The 10331-nt window shown below is 40.0% G+C and overlaps 1 pseudogene; it reads right to left on the bottom strand.

The window, feature by feature from the left end:
* LOC114923440 overlaps positions 1-10107 on the bottom strand; it is a 13521-nt pseudogene extending 3414 nt beyond the window's left edge.
* Between the last annotated feature and the right edge of the window lie 224 nt (positions 10108-10331).

Here is a 10331-nt window from a genome sequence, read left to right as displayed (position 1 = left end):
CTGGCACTTTGCGATAATAAGTGGGTTTGGGGCACTCGTCGCCATCACTGACCTATATCATCTCAGACAAATGACTGTCTAGCTTCTTTTTAAAAATCTCCAGTGATGGAGCGCCCACAATTTCTGGGGGCAAGCTATTCCACCGGTTAATTGTCCTCACTGTCAGGAAGTTTCTCCTTAATTCCAGGTTGCTTCTCTCTTTGATCAGTTTCCAACCGTTGTTTCTTGTCCTGCCTCTGGTGCTTTGGTGAATAATGTGACCCCCTCTTCTTAGTGGCAGCCCCTCAAATACTGGAACACTGCTATCATATTTATCGTATATTCGCTTTCATTCTTGTTTGCTTTCCTTGGCCTCAAATCAGGAAATAAGGAATAAGGAAAGCTACAAGCCAGAATGTCATTGGTGGCTATATCTATTTTGTCAGATATAAATATATTCTGCTATATTTTCCATATACAGGTAGTCCTCAACATAACCATTAATTTAATGATTACTCAGTGTTACAATGGCACTAAAAAAGTGACTTATGACCAGTTCTCATACTTACGATCGTTCCAGCATCCCCAGTCACATGATCAAAATCCCAACACTTGACATCCAGCATGTATTTATCACGGTTGCGGCATCCCATGGTTCTGGGATTGTCATCTGAAACTTTTCCGGGAAGCTTCTGACATGCAAAGTCAATGTGGGAAGCCAGATTTGCTTAATAACCACACGATTCACTTGCCTGCAGTGATTTTCTTAACAACGGTGGCAAAAAGGGTCATAACGTAGAGCACGACTCACTTAACAACTGAAATTGTGCTCATAAGTCAAGGACTATCTGTATATATTCCATTATATTTAGTGGAAGCTTATTCAACTTCCCCAGTGATCAGTGAATATGGATTTGGGAAATAAAGAATACAGGTAGCCCTTGACCTATGACCACAATTGAGCCCAGAATTTATATTGCTAAGTGAGAAATTTGTTAAGTCAATGTTGCCCCATTTTACAACTTTTCTTGCCACATTTGTTGTGAATCACTACAGTTGTTAAATTAGTAACACAGTTGTGAAGTGAATCTGGCTTCCCCATTGACTTTGCTTGTCAGAATGTGACAAAAGATGATCACACAATCGTCATAAATATGAATCAGTTGCAAACATCCGAATGTAAATCACGTGACTGTGGGGATGTCATAGGTGTGAAAAATGGTCCTAACTCAGTGCCATTCTAAATTCCAACAGTCAGTAAATGAACTGTTGTAAGTCGAGGAGTGCCTGTAAATGGTCAATTATGATTGGCTAATGGTTCCTGTTTTTAGCTAGCTCATCTTTTAACGGGAGAAACCAGGAAGCTCCTGTTCCCCCTCCTGGTGCCAAGACACAAGGCCTTTCCCCAGAGAAATGAAGGCGTCTCTTCCACTGATCCTGACATCGATCCCTCTTTGATCCCCCTGACACTGACCCAGAATCTCTTTTGGATGCTCTGCAGTCAAAATATCATCCAGCATAACACCTCGACAGCTGTTTTTTACCTCTAAATTTTTTCATGGCACTTTTCAGAAGCACAGTGAGATCACTGTAATCCCAGATTGTCCACATCGGGTCTACAAGTAAATCCATGGGATTCTCATATATTTTCTTCGATTGGTACCTGGCAAGGCAAAAGAACAATGTTTATTATCCTCCCAATGGAAGAAGCTTTCTAAAACATCAGATGGTGTTTGAGGATCCAGTCTGAGTTGGTCACCGGGACCAGAGGTTTATTCTTCCAAGCTTTTGGATTCGTGCTGGAACTGCCCTCTCTCCACAGTATGTACACTGGGCTGTCCTGCACATTGCATACATGTGATGCCTGGTTGTGTGTGACTTTTAGTTGTTAAGTGGGGTGTTGATGGCCGGCCATTAAGTCAGTGATTGTTCTTTCTTTGTGTTGCCCTGTCCTCAGCTCCTAAGTACCTGGTAAGCTGGTGATTGACTGACAAGGGCCCTGTTTCCCAGGCTTCAATCATTTCTCTGCTTAGCTATTGTTTTAATAACGTGTGCAATAAGAACAGGAAGCTGGGGTTGGAAGAAGAATATAAAAGATTAGAACTAGAACTACAGAGAATACCGCAAAAACCGAATCTTAAAAATCAAATGGAATTAGTAAAACATAAATTAAATATATTCAAGACTAAGAAAAACCAAATGTACAGGTATAGTATAGGGGGTACCTTGCTCAATAGTAATAACTGTGAGAGGGATCTCGGAGTCCTAGTGGACAATCACTTAAATATGAGCCAAGAGTGTGCTGCAGCTGTCCAAAAAGCCAACACAGTGCTAAGCTGCATTAACAGAGGGATAGAATCAAGATTACACGAAGTGTTAATACCACTTTACAATGCCTTGGTAAGGCCACACTTGGAATACTGCATCCAGTTTTGGTCACCACGATGTAAAAAAGATGCTGAGACTCTAGAAAGAGTACAGAGAAAAGCAACAAAGATGATTAGGGGACTGGAGGCAAAAACATATAAGGAACGGTTGCTGGAATTGGGTATGTCTAGTTTAATGAAGAGAAGGACGAGGGGGGACATGATAGCAGAGTTCCAGTATCTCAGGGGCTGCCACAAAGAAGAGGGAGTCAAGCTATTTTCCAAAGCGCCTGAAGGCAGGATAAGAAGCAACGGATGGAAACTAATCAAGGAGAGAAGCAACCTAGAACTAAGGAGAAACTTCCTGACAGTTAGAACAATTAACCAGTGGAACAACCTGCCTCCAGAAGCTGTGACTGCTCCAACACTGGAGGTTTTTAAGGAGAGACTGGACAGCCATTTGTCTGAAATGGTATAGGTTTCCTGCCTGAGCAGGGGGTTGGACTAGATGACCTCCAAGGTCCCTTCCAACAGAAAAAAAGTTCACTGAAAATGAGATAGAAAATGTTAAATGATTTTGTTAATGAAACTGAGTGATAAATCCTGAAGACAGATAATCTAGTAGCAAAAGGGGTTCTTATAATAATTATAATTATAGTAAACTAATGGGATCTTTAAATAGACAAAGTGATAGAAAATGAAGAAGCTAAAGTGCTTTGGGACTTTAGAATTCAAAGGCTGCTGCATAACACCCCAAACCTGACAATTATTGATGAGAAAGACAAAAAAAGTAGACATAGTATTACCTGGAGAAAAAGGAATAAAAGAGAAAGAACTGGAGAAAATCACAAAATACAAAGATCTGCAAATAGAAGTAGAACAACTGTGGCCAAAGAAAGAAAAGGTAGCACCAATAGTAATACCCGCCTTGGGTGTAATCCCAAAACATCTGGAGCACCACTGGAACAGCATCGCCACTGACAAAACCACTATCAGACAATTGCAAAAGGCAGCTTTAATTGGAACAGCTTACATCCTACAATGATACCTTTAGCACCATCAAACCTCTGTCTATCCTTGGGAAGGACTCAACAGATGGACAAAAATACTAAATTCAATCTAAACATCTAGCTGACTGTGGGACCAACCATAATAATTCACCATATCAAATATTGCTAATTACAATATGTTGAGGTTGTCTGGGGAAATATTTACGAGGCCCTAAGATACATTGTCTCTAAATTAAATTACTGCTAAATAGAAACAGAACTTTCCAAAATAGGAAAACTGCTGGAGGAGCTGCCGGTCTCTGAGACGGTAAAGAGGAGGGTGAAGTCACTTACTTCTTCAAGATGCTTCCAATGTCCTAAAAAAGAGAGACGGAAAAATGAAAGGAGCCATTTCTATGCAGTTACATTCTTAAAATTCATAAATGTGTGAAATCAGGTACAAACTGACATATAATTAAAAAGTACTTTTTTCTTTAAAAAAAACATTGCTTTCCCCCCCCCCCCCCGCCGCTCTTTTTTAGAGAAGCATTGTTTATCTGTAATACCATCAAACATCCACATCTGCCTATCCCAGGTCCTGGGTAAGGACTCAATAGGTAGACAAAATGCCAAATCCACTCTGAACATCTGGCTGACTGTGCGTTGATCAATAATAATAATAATAATAATAGTAATAATAATACAAAGAAGAATAAAGTTGGAATGGACCTTGGAGGTCATCTAGTCCAACCCCCTGCTCAGGCAGGAAACCCTATACCATTTGAGACAAATGGCTGTCCAGTCTCTTCTTAAAAACTTACAGTGTTGGAGCATTCACAGCTTCTGGAGGCAGGTTGTTCCACTAGTTAATTGAATTCCACACAAGTGTTGGGGTTTCCCTTGCCCTGGAGATTAAGGGGAGGAGACCCCACAATGAACACCCACCAACAGATTCCCTAATAGGCGATAGGAACCTTAATCAGGCATTCTTAAAATGGTGAAGAATAAAGGGACAGTGACCAGCACTTTCAATTCTTGCTTTTCGCATGGACTGCTTTTTCTGAATTGTGTATCCCTAATATTAGCCATTACAGGTAGTTCTTGACTTTCAACAGTTCATTTAGTGACCCTTTTCTCAGTTAAAACAGCACTGAAAAAAGTGACATATGGCCATTTTCCAGTTACCAAAGTTGCAGCATCCCCATGATTGGCAACTGACTCATATTTATGATGGGTGCATTGTCCTGTGGTCACATAATCATGCATTCAGGATCACGAGTGCAGCCAGAATCCTACAAGCACAGAAATGGAAAGATATCGAGAGCATCCTGTTATATTGCATTACTGTCTGGTTTGGAAGCATCACTACTCCAGCCAGGAAGAAGGTGCAGAGAGTGGTGAGGATGGCAGAAAAAGATTATTGGCAGTTCCCTCCCTTCTATCCAGGACATGATGGCATAAAAGCATTGCTTGAGCAGGGCCCGCAAGATTATCTGGGACACAACACATCCTCTTCATGACCTGTTTTCCCTGTTACCTTCTGGGAGGAGGCTCCGTGGTATCAACCGTGTGAACTTTCAAGCTTCCTCTTTCCGCTATGTATTCAAGATGGACAGTGACTAATATTTATATGCAAGGGTTTAGGTATATACATATGTATGTATATAGCATCTTTATATGTTTGTTATGTATGTGTATACTTTTGAGAGCAGGCAGCAGAATTTCATTTTTTATGTATACCAGTGTGCCCACAGTAAAAATAATGACAATAAAGGTTATCTTATCTTATCTATATATCAATCTCCACAACAGAAGAATGGATGGAGAAAATGATGAAGCTAGAAAAAAATGACAAAATTGCTTTAATTAGAGAAAAATATATATATTAGTTTCTATTTGGAAACTGCTTCTGGACTTTGTGCTTGATTGTGCTTATTAGACTTTGTTTTTATAGACAGGCTAATACTGTAATTACTAAACATGTAGAAGTAAAAAGTTGAGATTGTAATTTTATTTTGTATTTTACGGCATTGAAAAAAGTTGGAAGGCAATGCTTTTTTTGTCTTTCCCCTTTATCCTATGTGAGGCTAAAGCAGTCTACTCCACTTCATCATTGGTACACCAGGATACAAAAAAGATGCTGAGGCCCTAGAAAGAATGCAGAGAGGAGCAACAGAGATGATAAGGGCTCTGGAAGCCAAACCGTACAATGAATGGCTAAGGGAACTTGGTATGCTTCGCTTAAGAAAGAGAGGGTTTAGGGGAGATAGGACAGCCATCTTCCAATACTTGAAAGACTGTCATAGGGGAAAGGGCATCGATTTACTCTCTGTAGCACCTGAGGGCAGGACAAGAAGCAAGGGGTGGAAGCTCATCAGAATGAAATCCAACCTAGAAATAAGGAAGAATTTCCTGACAGTGAGAACAATTAATCATTGGAATAGCCTGCCTCCGCAGGTTGTGGCTGCTCCATCACTGGAGGCTTCCAATAATAGATTGGCCAACAGTATAAGGACTCCTGCCTTGGCCAGAGGATTGGACTAGAAGACCTCCAAGGTCCCTTCCAGCCCTGTGATTCTATGATCCCAACTTCCTGCCTGACCTGTAAGAGTCTGCAGGCTGGCTGCTGCTGCTTCTCCTCTATCTCCTGGATGAGATCGTCAATATAGCACAGTTCCTCCATGTGCTTGGCCAAAACTTTCTCCTTTATTGCCATAACATCCTTCTCCGTTTCTTCCATTCTAGCCAATATAAGCTTCTCCTGTCCTTCTAACCAGAGTTGTAGTTCTCTGAATTCAGCCACTACATTTTTTTTCTCTTTTTCGATGAGGTCCTAGAACAAGAAGACAGAAAGAGAAAAAGGCATATGTTTATTTTATTTTTACTTAATTATATTTATTTTTATTATTATAATATTTAAACAGATTCCCTGAAGAGTCCTGAAATGAGAGGGGAGAATTTCCTAGGGAGAAAAAAAACAACATTTTGACATCAACAAGCACAGGGGGAAAAGTTTCTAAAACCCCCAAAAAAGGCTCAAGTTAAATGATCTCTCATGAAAATTTTCTTGGCAATCAGGAATTCCTGATTATTATTAAAGATGGCGGGTGGTGTTCTCCTTCCTATTAGCTCAGAAGCTCTTCAACGTTGGATCAATACTTACAAGCATCTCCTGAACTCTTTGCTCTGTGCCCGTTTTGCATGTAGCTACTTTTTTTTTCTCCTTCTTCTGAGCCTTCAGGCAATCCCCAACCTTGATCTGAAGAGAAAATACAAGATTTGAGTTTCTTTTCCGTAAAGGGTTACATCTGAGGGAAGACCGAGTTAGAAGTTGCCAAGTGTCCACATTTTGATCATGTGACCACAGGGATGCTGCAACAGTTGTAAATGTAAAAAATGGTTACAAGTCACTTTTTCCATTGCCGTCGTAACTTCGAACAGTCATTAAACGAATGGCTCTAAGTCGAGGACTACCTGTAATGGCAAGAAAGTGAGCTGCCTGAGTCTCCTGCTTGCAGTCACCTGAGAAGCATCACTGAGAAACAAAAGCTTGGGCTGAGGTGGCTTTGGCCTGACCCACCAGGAGTGTTTTTCAGGGTCTGCACTCCAGACTTTGGAGGACTCTATGATGATCTTGCTCTATAGCAAATGTGGAAAGTGAGCTGGCAAAGGGTGTCTATTTCTCCCTACAGGCAATTTTTGTCGATAAGCAAGACAATTAAGTGAAGTTTTATCCCATTTTACAACCTTTCTTGCCACAGTTATTAAGTGAATCACTGCAGATGTTAATTTAGTAACACGGTTGTACAGCGAATCTGGCTTCCCCATTGACTTTGCTTGTCAGAAGATCTCAAAAGCGGATCACCTGATCCCGGGACACTGCAACCATCACAAATCCATGCCAGTTGCCAAGCATCCGAATTTTGATCACTGACCACAGGGACACTACAATGGTCATAAATGTGAAAAATTGTCATAAGTCACTTTTTTCAATGCTGTCACTAAATGAATGGTTGTGAGTCAAGGACTATGGTAAATCTGTCTTCAAAAAATTCAAGGCACACGGGGTGAAGGTCTCAGGCTGGAATTAGGGAAGTTTGTTAAAGAAATTGCCAAGGCAGAAAGTTGCAGATGAGTGTAATAAGACCAGTAACCAATGGTGGGACATAACTGCCCAGCAACAGGAATGTTACAAGAAAGTTAGCAGGACTCTATGAGAAGGATGCTAGCTAAGGCACGTAGACATAAACTTTGGTAACTTCTAGCTTATTATAATAATAAAACACACAACCCTTTTGATAAGAAAGCTTATTAGCATAAATATGCAATGTATGAAGGAGGGTAAAGTAGGGCAGGACAAGAAATCAAAAGAAACACATGTCAAGGAACCAATGAGTGATTAACTTCCTTAATCTATATAATATCACTAAACCAAATAAAACTTGATTTGGAAAAATTGAAAAATCTGCAAGTGTAGACGTTAGGGAGAATTGCTATGGTGAAAATGAATGTATTACCAAAAATACTCCTTTTACTTCAAACAATACCTATACCTATAAAACTATAGAGAAATTTTTTTTTTGAAGACCTGAACTCCTTAATTTTAAAATTTATCTGGCAAGGAAAGAAAGCTAGAATTAAATTGAAAATGTTACAAGAAACTAAGGGAAAATGGAGATTTTGGTTTGCCAGACTGGGTTTTATATTATCAAGCATCGGTGTTAACATGGGTAAAAGAATGGATAACCCTGAGACACAAAAGATTGTTGTACTTAGAGGGACATGACTTACAACTTGGTTGGCATGCTTTTTTATGGTATGGGAAAAATAAAATTCATAAACATTTTCAAAACCACTATATTAGAAATGCATTATTATTAACATGGGAAAATAAAAACCAAAATATATTTGAAAATCCCAGGATGGCTGTCAACAATGGAAGCATTTGTACACCCAAATCTAGTTAGCTTTGAGAAAATATGGACATATAAAGATATTCTACACTCTGAAGGCAACTTAAAATCTAGACAAGAGATGGAAAATCAGGGTACTGATTTATCATTAGTGGTCATATTTACCCCAGAAAAATACGGCATACTCCATTTAATCCTCCAGGGAAAGATTGAAGACAAACGAGGTCCAGGCAGAAGAACATTGTGGCTTCAAAATCTAAGGGACTGGTTTGGACAAAACTCAGCAGCACTTTATAGTGCCACTGCTGATAAAAACAGGATCGCCAACATGATCGCCAACGTCCAATAACGGATATGGCACAAGAAGAAGAAGGTCATATTTACAGATACAAGTGAGATATGATAAAGATGTTAAATTGTATGGATTCTATAAAGAGCAGACTTTGTTTAATCAGATACTATTAACCTCTGATGAAAAACTAATTAAGAAAATGTATAATTTTCTATTAAATTTGAAAATAGAAGATGAACAAGTAAAAGAAACAATGATAATATGGGTAAAAAGTTTTGGATATAATATAGATTTAGAGAAATGGCAAAGCCTGTGGGAAAGAAATTACAAACTGACAATGTCAACCTCTTATAAAAAAAACTTATATAGAATGTTTTATAGATGGCACTTGCCACCAGCAAGATTAGCAAAAATGTTTAAAAATATGTCAGATAAATGTTGGAAATGTAATAAAAAACCAGGTAGTTATTATCATGTATGGTGGACATGTGTTAAAGCAGACATGTCAAACTCGCTACGTGACACCCCTGTATTAAAGCAAAGAAATATTGGACAAAAACACATACTTGGTCAGAAAAGATGCTGGGAAAACATGTAGATTTTAAACCTGAACTTTTTAAATTAGGTATAATGCCAGAAAAGCTTGAAAAACGAAGTATATATCTGATTTTGCATGTGATAACAGCAGCAAGACTTATATTTGCACAATATTGGAAAAATGAAGAAATACCATCTGAATAAGAAATAATTTAAAAAATACTAGACTGTGCAGAAATGGACAGACTTACTTTGAGATTGAAAGAAAAAGAAAAAGAATATTTTCAAACTTGGGACTTATTTTATCAATGGCCGGAGAAACGAACGAGCAATTAGGAATTTAATTTGTATTAGTGAATGATAAACCCAGACAACACGTTTGTTGAATAAGCACTATTGAATTATATTAAAAAAGCAATAAAAGCCATACTCTCTCAACTTCCTTCATCTTAACTGTATCAAATTTGCATTTGTATATGCTTCGGGGGTCTTGGCTCCTTTAGCTTCTTAGAGCCTTTTGCTGAAATACTTCAATAAAAGTTCCTGGAACTCCTGCCTGGTTCTGATTGGCATCTGCGCCAGGCTAAACCCGGTTTGCGGACATTAGAGGAAACAAGTAAAGATTGCCTGGAAGGCCAAGGATCTTGATGGCCCTCTGCAGTGATTCCCCCTGGCGGATTCCTACCTGGTACTTCTCGAAAGCCTCCTCTGCCGGGATCACCGAGTGGCCCCTGTGCTCTTCGGATCGGTCGCAGACCACGCAGATGAGGGTCTCGTGGTGCTTACAAAAGAGCTTGAGGGGCTCCCGGTGCTTCGAGCAGAAGCTCCCTCCGTCCTCGCCCCAAGGGCCTCCGCATCGCCTGGCCACTTCCACCAGCCTCCGATTCCGACGTCCCCCAACTGCGGGTCAGGCAGCCCTGGCAGAAGTTGTGGTCGCACTCCTGGATGAGCACGGGGTCCTGGAAATAGTCCAGGCAGATGGAGCAGGTGGCTTCTTCCAGGAAATCCTGCATGGACGCTGCGGCCGCCATCGCTGCCTAATCCGCCGGGATAAGGAAAGAGAAAGTTAGTTTCGCGCCTTTTCTTGAAAATCAAGTGACCGCCTTTGGGCTCTGCCCAGAAGGGAAACCGAGATGAATTATGGCTGCGGTTGCGGTCAGCTTTGCGGGCTTCTTAAAGGAAAAAGAGTGTTTTAAAAAGAACAAATTGGAGAGAATCAAATATTCTTGGGACTGAGCCCCCAATCAATTATTGA

Source organism: Protobothrops mucrosquamatus, unplaced genomic scaffold (genome assembly GCF_001527695.2).
Source record: "Protobothrops mucrosquamatus isolate PMUCROS unplaced genomic scaffold, P.Mucros_1.0 scaffold3637, whole genome shotgun sequence".
In the NCBI taxonomy this organism is placed as follows: domain Eukaryota; kingdom Metazoa; phylum Chordata; class Lepidosauria; order Squamata; family Viperidae; genus Protobothrops; species Protobothrops mucrosquamatus.
Note: the sequence above shows the minus strand (reverse complement) of the source record. Positions and strands in the feature narration are given on the sequence as shown.